Source organism: Elephas maximus, chromosome 8 (assembly GCF_024166365.1).
Source record: "Elephas maximus indicus isolate mEleMax1 chromosome 8, mEleMax1 primary haplotype, whole genome shotgun sequence".
In the NCBI taxonomy this organism is placed as follows: Eukaryota; Metazoa; Chordata; class Mammalia; order Proboscidea; family Elephantidae; genus Elephas; species Elephas maximus.
The window spans coordinates 18,354,781-18,368,489 of record NC_064826.1 but is presented as its reverse complement, the minus strand read 5'-3'; the positions used below and the strand labels follow the sequence as shown (position 1 = coordinate 18,368,489).

General features: G+C 41.9%; 1 long non-coding RNA gene across 1 annotated transcript; it reads left to right on the top strand.

The window, feature by feature from the left end:
* Positions 1-98: 98 nt before the first annotated feature.
* LOC126081742 (uncharacterized) lies at positions 99-3,326 on the top strand. The gene is made up of 5 exons (XR_007518433.1): positions 99-425; positions 852-997; positions 1,271-1,484; positions 2,474-2,617; positions 2,715-3,326. It is a non-coding gene; the product is annotated as an uncharacterized LOC126081742 (long non-coding RNA).
* The last annotated feature ends 10,383 nt before the right edge of the window (positions 3,327-13,709 follow it).

Below are 13,709 nucleotides of genomic sequence, written 5' to 3'. Positions count from 1 at the left end.
GAGGAAACTCCGCCCCGGGGCGGCGGGAGGGGGGGGGGAGCGCGGAACTGGGAAAGGGGCTGGAGGGGGAGAGGAGGACCGACCGCGGGACACCCCCCGCCACAGCAGCTTACCCGGCACAGGTGTCGCCAAGTGCTTCTGTGGGGCCCGGCAGGGTCTCCGCTACCGCACGCGCAAAGCCGGAGCCAGGCGGACCCCCAGCCTCGGGTGTTCACTGATGACCATTCGAGGCCTCCTGGGCGCAGCGAGTCCTGCTGCAAAGCCTGAGAAAGATGGCTCCTACCTGCAGGTGCCACTAACCTGCAGCGGCCGGTCCCGCGAAGGTCTGCGCAACGCGGGGGGCCCTGGACACTCTGAGCTAGTAGGTGAACCTCTCCAAGTCTAGGTTCCTCACCTGAGAATTGGAGGTGCTGGTAAATAAAAATGTGAGAGATTCTTATTATTTGTCTTCTAAATTCTTTACATATGTTAATTTATTTACTGTTCACCAAAGCCGTGTTTTTAGCCTCATTTTATAACGGGGGAAATGGAATCACAAAGAAGTTAAGAAACTTGCTGAAGATCGCATAGCTAGTAAGTGGCGGGACCAGGATTAGATCCTAGGCAGTCACGCTCTGGAGGACCTACATCTGAGAGTAGTTTGGAGAAATCCTTTGCACAGTGCCTGGTTTATAGTAAGTGCTTGATACCTAATCGGTATTATTCTTATTCTTGTATAATTGTTCCAGGAAAAGAAAACTTTAAGTGCAGTCAGTGAGAGAGAGGCAAAATATGCTGACCATGCTATCTAATTTTAATCTGGATTGTAGACTAAAGGCTGTGTTTTTTAAGAAAAACATGTTTTTCCTCAGTGGTCAAAACCAGGATGTGACACCATGTGCCCTGAGGGGTCTTGACCAAGTGATCCTCCGCACCCCCTGAAATGTACTTACTCAGGAAGACTGCTGGCTGGGCACTGTTGCCAACAAGATATTTTTGCAAGATAGACAAAATACATGTAAGCATCTTGTGGCCATGATCTAAGCAGCCTGTGAAACTATCTGTAATCACTAACTACAGTGATTAATAATCAGAGTGTGATGATTACAATATTCATTGATTTTCCTGTAATTATCCTCCCTATGGCTTGATTCCTCTTTTTACCCCATAAGAATACTTGTATAACAAAACTGCCCCAGACTACCTGGCTCCATTTTAAATAAGTTATGTAATTTTCCAATTGTGATTGTTTTAAACCCTTAATAAACCTCTCTGTTGTAACTTGAAACAGTGTTCAAGTTTTTCTCTACAACATTTTGGTGTCAGAAGTGGGATCTGAAGGCAATTTTTGCCTGCTAAATGGCTCCAGGAGGGAACTGTGGAACATCAGTGCCCATACAAGCCCTTTGCATGCTTGATCCACTTTCCAGCTCTTAGAAGATGTCTCGAGGTAAAACCTGTTGGACCAAGGACCTCTGCCCTGTTTTTGTTTGAAGTCCTCTGAGGTTAGTTAACAGTCTTTTTTTTACTTTAGGCTTGCTCTTGAGCGTTTTGACAAGTTTGTTAAGTGTTTTCACTTTGTGGCTAATTGCAGCTTGGTTTGGGCTTTGTGAACTCGCTATGTTCTTCTCTAAACGCCCACTAAGGTTTCTTCAGGTACGTTTTTGGTGAAAAGACTCTGGAGTAAAAATTAAGTGGCTTTCACACGAGTTGAGCAGTCTTAGTGAGCACAGAGAATACCATTAGCCACTGCTCTGCACTCCTTAAGGGGAATCTAGCGTTTTCTGTGCAGTGAATTAGGATCTAAGAACCTCTAAATTAAAATCAGTTTGAATAGTTTCTTGCTGTAATTTAATTTTTTAGATCAACTCTAGTATCCACTGGCACGAAATTAAGAGAAACCTAAGATTTCTTTTAAATGCTGGTGTGCCATTTTTGTTTCCTGTTTGTTTCCTCAAATGTTTTGACTGTTTTTGAGTACTTTCCAGTTAAAGAGACTAATATATTGAAAATAAGAGACCAGGCCTCTAGTTGGCAAAATAAATTCAGTTCAAAAAGAATGCTCCATATGTTGTATGTTATTTGAATGAAACTTACAGAAGAGTAAATTTATGTTATTGTTTGTCTTAGTTTGTGTTTAAGTTTTTGTGTGTCTTGTCTCAAAAGTCGTGACTAGGAGTTGTTCTTTTTTTTTTTTTTTTTTCCTCATAAGACAGCCTTATTAAGTCTTAAAGAAACTGCTTAGTATGCCTAAGCTTCTAATAGCTTGAACGAAGATTCTAATTTGTTCTTGTAAAGTTTTTATTATTTTATAATATGTCAACTTAAATTAGGCTTCAGAATCTTTTAAGTAACTTAAACTGGATTGAATATATAGGTACAATTTAAAACCAAAATCTGAGTTTTTGGAGCTAACACCTGAATTTTTCAGAGTTAAAGCCTGAATTTTCTTTTAACGTCTGCTTTTTAAAGTGTACACAATTTTTCTTTTCAGGCCAGAAGCTACCAGAGACCTTAACTTCTGCTTTTTTAGGAAAAAAAAGGAAAACTGGAAAGATTCCCAAGAGTTATTCTAACTGTGGAGGAACATTCCTGAAGGCTATTACGGATCTTTACTAATCTCTTCTATCCAAACTCGGTAACACTGAGTTCTTCTAGTCCTTTTAATGTCACTTGCTAAGAGATTATTTTCGTTTCTCTAAGTACACTAAGATTTTTTTCATGCACCTTTTCAGTCTCTAAGAGCAAGCTTTAACATCTTCGAGAACCTACAAGAACACCCACAAAAACAGCAAATGGGTGAGTAACCTCTCAGATCGAATTTTGCATTTTTGCGTTTGTATTCTTTGAAAATTGGTATTCGTTTTGTTTTGTCTGCAGATACACCCCTAAATATTACTTGTATAAATCTTATCTTCATTAGTAGCAACAATCAAGTATTGTTCATCCTGAGAGCTTTTGAGTTTGTGGAATCTCAGGCCCCATAAGCCACTAGACTATTCATTATTGATTAATTGATTTGTTAATTGATTAATTTAATAAGATGTTAATTGGTTGGTTGGTTTGGTTAGTTAGTTAACGGTTGGTTATTGGCTGTCCCTGCTAGTATTGCTGAGTCTGAAAATTCTAAACTTTAACAAGCTCAAGCCTTCAATAGTTTTAACTAGTACTTTAGAACTTGAAAAAAAAATTAAGATAATATTTGCTTAAACTTGTTAGGACTCTGCAACTACACTAGTCTTCCTTAGCAGTAACAGGTCCTCTTTTTCCTCCTCAGAGGTTATCCTTCTTTCTGCCCTCTGGCAATAATTCCTCTTTTTTACCCCTTCAGAGATAGTTCTCTGTAACTTGGTTCTAAACTACTAAGCCTTCAAAGCTGGATTACTAAAACCCAAATTTTCAAAACTTTAAGGCTAAGGTCATTAAGGTTATTGTTCTAGATTGTTTTTGAATATACTTAGTTGGTAAATGCTCCCGATTGAGTGTGTTTAGGAATAATTTAAAATTTTAGTAATCGCTTTGAGAAAATGAGTTGCCACCTAATTTTTTCCTTCCCAGTGCTTACAACTATTACAAGGAACTGGGTATTGGAAAAAGGATTGTTATAAATTGAAAACAAACAAAAGGAACAATTTAAACAAAAAGTCTCACAAATACAACCAGATAAGCTTGTAGCTTTACAACTGCAACAGCTTCAAATACAACCCAAAAATCTTTTAGATCACAAATCTATTGTTTGTTTTTATTGTAAAAGCCAGGTCACCTTAGAGGAAAATGTTTTAAGTTAAAAAGAGAAAACAGAAACAAATTCAACTCTCTGCCACCCACAGGAGGCCAGTACTCATCAGCATAACCAGCCTCTGAGAAATTAACGGAGATCTTTCCTTTAATAACATACAAACTACAAAAAGGACAGTCCTTAATGAGAAACAACTCTTTCTACCCTCCAGACACTCATGGTGTCTCAAAATAGTTCCATGGGTGGCCCAAGTTCTTGGGCCCACCATGAAAAAAAAAAAAAACATGAAAAAAAGGAGAGAATAAGTGATCTAAATTAAATTGCCATCCACAGTTTAAGAGAAATTTTATTAAATCTGCCAAATGCTCATAAGCAAACAAAGCCCCAGTTAAATAACAATTAAGAAAAAAAAATTGTAAAATTTAAGAATAGGAAGTTTTTTGCAGACCTTTGTTCTCCTTTTTTTTTCCACCCCCAAAACTCAGCCAACCTAGTTACTTATTGGTAAATATCTGCCTACCAATAAATGTCTAAAGTTTTTTGTTTTCCAGATTTGTCTTGAAGAAGTTCATGAAATTTGTAATGTACCTCTTGTTTCTCAACAAATATTAGTATCAATTTACATATTTTTGGTCTTTTTTCTAAGTTTTATCTTATCTTAAAAGCCATGAGTTGGGCCCACAGTAGCTACAGAATAGTCTATTTAAAAGTACACTAAAAAAGATAAATTGTTTGTTTGCTTAGTGCAACCAGGCCTTTAAGTTATCCCAAAACTACCTCTTTGCAAAACCCTTCTTTACCAGATTCTATAAAACATACAAAAGAGAAGGCAATAGTTTTCTGCCTCTAGTGACCCACCCATTGCCATCAAGTCAATTCCTACTCATAGCGACCCTATAGGACAGAGTAGAGCTGCCCCATAGGGTTTCCAAGGAGCGCCTGGTGGATTTGAACTGCCGACCTTTTGGTTAACAGCTGTAGTACCTCTAGTTAAATACTGTTAAATTTAAGTTATAATGTTTCTGGTTATTTTGATGATAAGTGCTTATAAAATTAAAAGATTTCAGTGTTTTCAGAAAATGATGAAAATAAATTCATTTTGTTAATTTAAAAAAATAATAAAATATTTAACTTACTTTTCTAACAATAAATGGCAAGGAGAAATTTTTTAAATAAATTTATTTAGAATGGCTAAAGTTCTTAGTTATTGCAACTAAAGGCTTAATAAGTTAATTCATAAAATTTTTTAGAGCTTTGAATATCAAATAGCATACGAAACAAAAAATTACATTTCTCATGATTATGATAACAGAATTTTCCTTAGTTACTAAGTTAAAAAGTTCATATTATTCCTTATGCAACCTGCCTCAGAGAGAAGAGTTCAACTTCATTAAATTAAGGTTCCTAAGTTGAAATAAATTCTCATAGTTTTGAGGGGACTAAGGTTTTTACCTTTGGAATTTCTACTTTAAATAACTTAAGTATTGTTTCTCAGTAATCTGTGATAAACTTCTGACAATTTTAAAAACTTTGTAAAAAGCCCAAAGGATTTATTTAAGATGTTATGAATTATATAAAACATGTCAAATTAAGAAAAGTGCCAAATTTTCTTTAAGTTAAAATTTGTGTGTTAGTAGTATATGCCTGATACTAGACTACAAACACATAATATGTCATAATTTTATTATTTCAATTGCTAACTTAGTTGCAACTTTGTTTCTTTTGACTCTAGTATCATCAAAGCCAATGGTTTTGGGTAAGGACTTCACCTTGTTAACTCATAAAGTTTTTATTACCATTCAAATATTTGAAAACTTAATAATCAATATGTTCTTAACATATTCTGACTATATAGTACTGTGTCTCAAAAACTATTATAAGCTATATCAGAAGTTCTTTAGAAATGAAGTTAATCATTATATCTTAAAAATATATATTTTTTTTGTCTAAAGTTTTTATTTGACTTTGTTTAGCTTTACATTATTTTTGTAATTACTATCTATCAGGTCTTTTCACTTTTGAAAATTATTGTTATAATCTAATCATAGCCATTTTTAAGTCTGTCATTCACAGATAAATTTTACCTTGCTGACTCAATGAAAACGTGACAAGAATGGTCTATATCAGACTCAACAGAACCCATTGCCATCGAATTTTCAACTCATAGTGCCAATATAGGACAGAGTAGAGCTGCCCCATAAGGTTTCCAAGGTGCAGCTGGTGGATTCGAACTGCCAACCTTTTGGTTAGCATCTGAGCTCTTAACCACTGTGCCACTATAATATTTTTAACACAGATGCCATTGGACTGAATCAAGATTTTTAGAACTCTTATGTAAAAACTGACAAAACTTTTCAATTACTGCTGATCCAGAATAACATGGAACCAAAATTAGCTACATGGAACTGAGTAAACTAAAATGATGTTTAAATTGAACTCATAGATTAAGTTTACTTATATTAATTTCTTTGCCTTCCTTTTTTTTTTTATTTGTTATGTTGGTTTTAATTGGGTAAGGACTTCACCTTGTTTACTCATATAGTTTTTATTACCATTCAAATATTTGAAAACTTAATAATAATAATTATATTATTATTATAGTATAATTATTATTATAATAATAAACTTCAGTTTATCCTATGTTTTGATAGAATGTTTTCCTTGTGTAAATAATAGGAGTTAATGCTGCCTAGTGCATTTGCTTGTTAATCAAGCAGGTCAGCCACCTTACTTGTCGTATATTCCATGATGACTGTTATACCTATTGCTTAAGATTTCTAGACAAACTGAGTATTTCGGGTACGAGGTATTAAAATTCTTAGGCTTTCCTTTTTGTTATCAAACTGCAATTTTAGCACATAATCCCCTGTTGTGACATTTTGGTTTTTCCCTTGTGAACCCATACCTCTTTTTATAAACGCCACTTTTAAAGACAGTTTTGTTTGCCGGAATTGTGATTTTCACGGTCATTGTCATCGTAACTGGCACTGTTAAATGTTGCGTGAAATTAACCACTTGTGTTTTGACCTTGAGAACTAACGTAATGCTCATGAAAAAGATAATGTGTCTAGAAACCATCCACGTCAGTGATGACCTTGATGAAATCCCACCTGAGGGACTGAGAGAATAAGTCAGCCCTTTGTGCCTCTGACCCATTGTACCAGACACCGTCACCTCTTTCCCTCCCCCTTTTGAGGTCCACTAGAGTGTCTCCCTCTAAAGGATGGAGGAGCTAGGGACAACGTTGCAGAAGACGAGTTACTCCTTTGTGGGTGACTTGAGGTCAGCCTGGCCTGAAGAGGAAAACTCCACTATGTTAAGGTAAAAGGAAAACACTCATTGGTGCCCAGTCGCAATTGCAGTGTGGCCTCCAAGGTCTGAAATGCTTGATAATCCAAACAGCCACTAGAGTAAACAGTAGTAGCAAGCATGTCCATGTGAGAGGGACTACTCAATTCATCAGTGATCAAAAGATGCTCTGTAAAATCTTTGATCAAAAGGAGGGAATTGTCTCAGGAAAAGACAACTCTCAGTGCAGTCAGTGAGAGAGAGGCATAATATGCTGACCATGCTATCTAATTTTAATCTGGATTCTAGACTAACAGATATGTTTTTGAGAAAAAACATGTTTTTTCTCAGTGGTCAAAATCAAGATGTGAAACCATATGCCCCAAGGGGTCTTAACCAGGTGACCATTTGCACCTCTCAAAATACACATACTCAGAAAGTGTATTGTCTGTGTGCTGTTGCCAACAAGGTATTTTTTGCAGCATGGACAAAGAAAATACATGTAAGCATCTTGTGACCATGACCTAAGTATCCTGTGAAACTATCTGTAATCACTAACTACAACTATTAATAATTAGTAACCAATTAGAGTATGATTATCATAATATTCATTAATTTTCCTGTAGTTATCCTCCCTATCGTTTGGTTCCTCTTTTTACCCCCGTAAGAATACTTTTTTTTTTTTTTTTTTAAGAATACTTGTATAATGAAACCGATTGGCCCACCTGGTTCCATTTTCAATGGACTAGGAAGTTCCCCAATTGCGCTTGTTTTAAACCCTTAATAAACCTCTCTGTTTTGACTTGAAGCAGCTTTCAAGTTTTCTCTGCAACATAATAAAGCCAGAGAAAGCAACAATAAAGATGAAGGGCTTTGGGCTCACAACCCAGTTGTGCCCTCTATTAGCTGTAAGACCCCTGGGCAAGTTACTTTCCCTGGCTCAGTTCTTTTCATCTGTAAAATAAGGAGGACAGCACCTACCATCCAGGGCTGCTGTGAGGTTTAAATAATGCAGGAAATAAGCATTTAGCCTGGAGCTGGGGACAGATGAAGATTCAGTGAATAGAAGCTGTAATGAAGAAGACATTTGCAGACTTCGGGAGGGGGTGGGAGTTAGAGAATTCCATAAACTGAGTTTCCCCAGTGAAGGAACAAAGAAGCCGGTTCCCCTCTGCCCCCGACTCCTTTTGCAAAAGCTGTTTGGGGGATGCAGATCCTGGGGCCCCCTGCAGGGTTTTCTCCTCAGCGATGTTGAGGGGAGCAGACCCAGAGGGGAGGGGTGACTAACCCTGGGAGCGGGGAGGCGTGGATGTGGCTCAAGTTGAGTCCTGGGTTGCTAATCTGGGGTCTTTTCTGCCAGTAGGGGCTGGGATTGCTGTGTCCCCAGGACCCAGCATGTGGTAGGGATGGTGGATCCCGTGAGCCCCTTGGGGTCACTGCACTCAGGGACTGTCTGCAGGACATAGTGTCTGTGGAGTAGGGAAGGTCTGGAACCTGGCTGGGGATCCCCAGTGGCCTGGCTCAAGCTTCAGAATGGCTGACCGGGCGGTTTTCCTCAGGAAGTTTCTGCAGGATCGTTCTGGCCCAGTTTTCCACACTGCATATGGGAAACACAGAGGGTGTTCCCTGTAAATACCGCCACCCCCCCCCCACCCCGGGATGTGTGTGTGTGTTCACACCTGCCTTTAGAGTTTTTTCACACTGTTCCCCTAGCATCCATGTCAACAAAAGGCTTATTTGTCTATCTGAAACCAGGCAAAGCTCTTAAAAATCTGGGATTTTAAAACATTTCATTTTTGTGCTCTCCCATGTAAACAGCATCTTTGCAGTCAGTGAATCCAGAAACCGAGAAATGACTTTAACATCATGTTAAGGGGAAGCTTATATCAAAGCCTGGGACATTTTAAATTACCGTGATTTGGGATCGGCCCCATCACCAGGACATACAAAATTAAATTGGGAGCAAATATCCAGCTTAGGAAATGTGCTGTTCTTTGTCTCTGAAGACACAGCAAAGTTGGGATGGTGCTAGACCTTCCTCAGTATCCAACAACTCCCCACCCCCCACCTTATGAACCAGGGTGCCCTCAGGAATGAGGCAGCCTGGTTTTAGGGGGTCATCCACATAGTCAGTGAGCAGAGATATCCCTGCGCCAAGGTCTTTGGGCCCATTTAGCATCGGGCTCCCACTAGCAAGCTCGCTGGCCCAGAAAACCTGAGCTTATCAAAGCAATTTATAGATGCTATTTCATAATCCTTCCAGGATTTTATTATGTTTTGGTTATGCATGTGTATCTTAGTCATCTAGTGCTGCTATAACAGAAATACCACAAGTGGATGGCTTTAACAAAGAGAAATTTATTTTCTCACTGTCTAGTAGGCTGTAAGTCCAAATTCAGGGCGTCAGCTTCAGGAGAAGGCTTTCCCTCCCTGTCAACTCTGGAGAAAGGTCCTTGTCATCAACCTTCCCTTGGTATGGGAGCACCTCAGTGCAGGAACCTCAGGCCCAAAGGATGTACTTTATTCCTGGTGCTGCTTTCTTGGTGGTATGAGGTCCCCACATCTCTCTGCTTGCTTCTCTCTTTTATGTTTCAAAAGAGATTGGCTTAAGACACTACCTAATCTTATAGACCTTATCAATATGACTGCCACTAATCCGTCTTATTACATCATAGTGATAGAATTTACAACATATAGAAAAATCACATAAAATGGTAGACAGTTACACAATACTGAGAATCGTGGCCCAGCTAAGTAGACAGATATTTTGGGGGGACCCAATTCAATCCATGTCAATGTGCAAACTCCTCCAGTAGACTTTAAATTTGTTAACATGGGATCTTTCTTAATCATCTTTTATTTCCTCGAAGAGCCTAGCACAGCACAGCCCTCTTCAATATATATGTCTCAAACACAGATGCCAATTGGGAGATATTACACAGGAACCTAACACAAGGTTTAGAATGTTTTTCCCTATGGTCCCGGTTAGTCAATGTTACCCATTGCCATCGAGTCGATTCTGACTCCTAGCAACCCTTTAGGGCAGAGTATAACTGCCCCATAGGATTCCCAAGGCTGTAATCTTTATGGGAACAGACTGCCACACTTTCTCCCGCAGAGCAGCTAGAGGGTTCGAACCACCGGCAATTTGGTTAGCAGCTGAGTGCTTTAACCATTGTGCCACCAGGGCTCCTTCAGTCAATATTAGGAGTCATTATTCTCGGCCCAAAATACAATTGGTGACTTTGCTGACCACAACCTTAAATGCAGGCTCGGTGAGTCCTCTTGGTTCTCATCCTCACTCATTCTAATTCCCAGTTACAATGTGTGTACGTAGGGGTAGAACAGACTCTCCCTCAATAAAACATAAATGCAAACATTTATCCATCCTGGTGTCCCAGAGCCTCAGGTATCAGGTGTGTGAGGTATCAGCAATGCTCTTACTCTGGCTTTCTGACCTCTGAGTTCCTCGAGGCCCAGAGCGATGTTCCATGCATCTTGGAACTCTTAGGCCCCGGCACAGTGGTACCTGACCCCCTAAGAGGTGCTCAGCATACAAAGATTGAACAAATAAAGGTGTAGATTTTATCTTCAAGGTTGGGCTTTGCCTCTGACTGCCAAGCTGTGTGATTCTGTGAATAATCGCTGGTGCTCAGGTTGGGAACCTCTCCCCACTTTATTGTTATTCAACAACATCTACTTTAATAAGTGTCCTGTGCCAGGTGCTGTGCCCTGTGCTGAGGATGCATACATGGATGGCACAATCTGCCCTCTCAGGGGAGAAGCACACCTGGACACAAACAGTTAAAATGTAACAGGTGTCTTGGCCAGGCACCTGGGAAGCAGAGAGCAGCACAGCTCGGCCTGGGGAGGGAATGGGGTTACGGAAGGCTTCTGGAGAGTGACTGGGCCTTGGAGGAGAAGGAGGACTTTACCAGGGGAAGAAGCTGGTGGAGCAACACGTGAAAGGGAAGAGGGAGCTGAGAACTTCAGGTGTGTTATCCTAAATAGTGTTTAGGTTTGTGGGGAGAATGACAGATGAGGCTGGAGAGGTGGGGAGGGGCCAGATCCTTAGACACTGGGGAATCCCTGAAGGGTGATAAGAGGAAGGGACCAGACCACTCTCCATGTGTGAACGCTCATCCTAGCTGCAGTGGACTGAGGAAAGGGTGGGTGGGTGGACTGGAGGTGAGAACAGCACTTGGGAGGTGAGTGCTACTGTCCCTGAAGGGAAAGAAGAGGAGGGGACTGATCCACAGGTATTTGGGGGGCAGACTTCATAGAATAGAGCAACACTTTGGGTGGCGGACATGATGCGTGGTGTGGTAAGTGTGATGTATTGAGGGGGCGAGAGCATGGCAGGAGTCTAGAATGACCCCCAGGTTTCCCACTTTGGTTACGGGGTGGATGAGCTGAGTATCTTCGTTGGGGGGAGGGTGAATGCCATTAACTGAAATGGAGAATAATAAGAGAAGCAAGTTTGGGGGGAAGAAAATTGTGAGCCCAATTTTGAACATCTTGACTCTGAGGACTCCTGAGACACCCAGGGGCCATGTCTAGAAGTTATACTTGTGACCTTGAAGCTCAGACCTGAGGCCAGGGCTGGAAAGAGAACATGCAGGTGGTGGGTGCAGCTGGAGCTGGGGAAAATTACCCAGGGATCCTTTGCAGTGGAGAAGAGAAGAGGCTGAAGGCAGACCCTCTAGAGTATCAACTTCTAAGGCGCGGGCTGAGGAAGAAAAGATGCAGAATGGGAGCTGAGTCAGAGGTCAACCAAGAGAGACGTGTGCAATGGGAACTTTAATAAGGAGGCGCTCAAGAGTGTCACCTGCCACAAGCAGTGAGTCTGGTCAGAAGTGGGTCATTGCTTTCAAACTGGAGAAGGATGCACAATGGTGACCCGAGAGGAAGAAGCCAGAGAAGTTACAGTAGATGGTATGGGATGAAGAAGTACAGGAACTAACCTTGAGCAAAAAGAACCTCATCGTTAAAGATATGGGAGTGACAGACCGCCTGTTATGGCAGACGGAGAATGGCCTGGGGCTGAGTCAGCCCAGAACTTGAATCCTTGCTCCAAGATATAGTAGCTGTGTGACCTTAGGCCTGTTACTGAACCTCTCTGAGCCCCAGATTTAGTAGCTGTGTGACCTTGGACCTGTTTCTGAACCTCTCTGAGCCCCAGTTGCCCTCTCAGTAAATAGTAGCATTTATCTTGCAGAATCACCATGAGAATTCGAGCGAGTGCATGATGCCTAGCTGGTGGTCTACATTCCTGTCTCAGCAGAACTGCCCCAATGCCCACATCTTCCCTGTGAGGAGCCATGGACAACAGGGAGATAACCCTGCGCTCTTCCCTCCGCACTGCTCTTGGCAGACATTTCCCCTCTCGGCAGCCCTGTGTCTGGGCAGAAGAGCAGGAGGTACCCAGTGTGCAGGTGGAGAGTTGGTTTCTGCTACGGCCGCCCCATCTCAGGCCGGGGCAGAACCAGCTGTGGCCGAGTCTAACTCACGGAGACCCATCCGTTTCAGAGCAGAACTGTGCTCCATAGAGTTTTCTATGGCTGATTTTTCAGAAGTGGATCTCCAGGCCTTTCTTCTGAGGCTCCTCTGGGTGGATTTGAACCTCCGACCTTTTGATTAGCAGCCGAGCACTTAATAGGGATTCTAGGCCAGGGCTGCAGGTGGCAAAATTGGGTAGTCCCTCCCGCTCAGATGAAATGAAACCGCATGTTCCGAGGCACTCGGGTTACAGCCTGGGACATAACCGTGATCTATGGGATCCCCAAACACCTCTGAGGCGGGAGCTCCCAAGGCACTCGGGTTACAGCCTGGGACATAACCGTGATCTATGGGATCCCCAAACACCTCTGAGGCGGGAGCTCCCAAGGCACTCGGGTTACAGCCTGGGACATAACCGTGATCTATGGGATCCCCAAACACCTCTGAGGCGGGAGCTCCTAAGGCACTCAGGTTACAGCCTGGGACATAACCGTGGTCTATGGGATCCCCAAACACCTCTGAGGCGGGAGCTCCCAAGGCTTGTCGGATGTTTGAGATCACTTAGCCCCATCCCTCACTGCATGGGAAGGACACTGCTGAGGCCAGGGGACTGAAGTGACTTGTCCACGTTCACACAGCTTGTAATCAGCATCTGTCCCAGCACCAGTCTAGAGCTCCAGCTCCTGTTCTGACCTAGCCCACCGCGTCCCTCTCAACATTCTGCTGACTCATGCGTCTGTGTCCCAAGCTGGTGGTCTCACTCTTAACAAGACACAGGTCACGTGGCAGGAACAAAGAAGACGCACAGTGGGGATGGAACCTGGGGAGGAACGAATTGTTAGTAAGTTCCTGTTGTTGTTGTTGGGTGCCATCAAGTCGATTCTGATTCAGTGACCCCATATGACAGGGTAGAACTGCCCCATAGGGTTTCGTAGGCTGTAATCTTTATGGGAGCAGATGGCCAGGTCTTTTCTCCCACGGAGCCACTGGGTGGGTTTGAACCACCAACCCTTCGGTTCGCAGCTGAGCGCTTAACTATTGCACCACCAGGGCTCTAAGTAAATTCCTAATTAAGCTGAAATAAGTTCAAGCATCGGTTTGGCTCAGTCTTCATGATACATCCTAGCCTCATCGCCAGTGAGCCCCTGATCATCCCTCCCATTCTTCTTGGTCCAATGACGGAATCAGCTGAACTGAGTAGTGT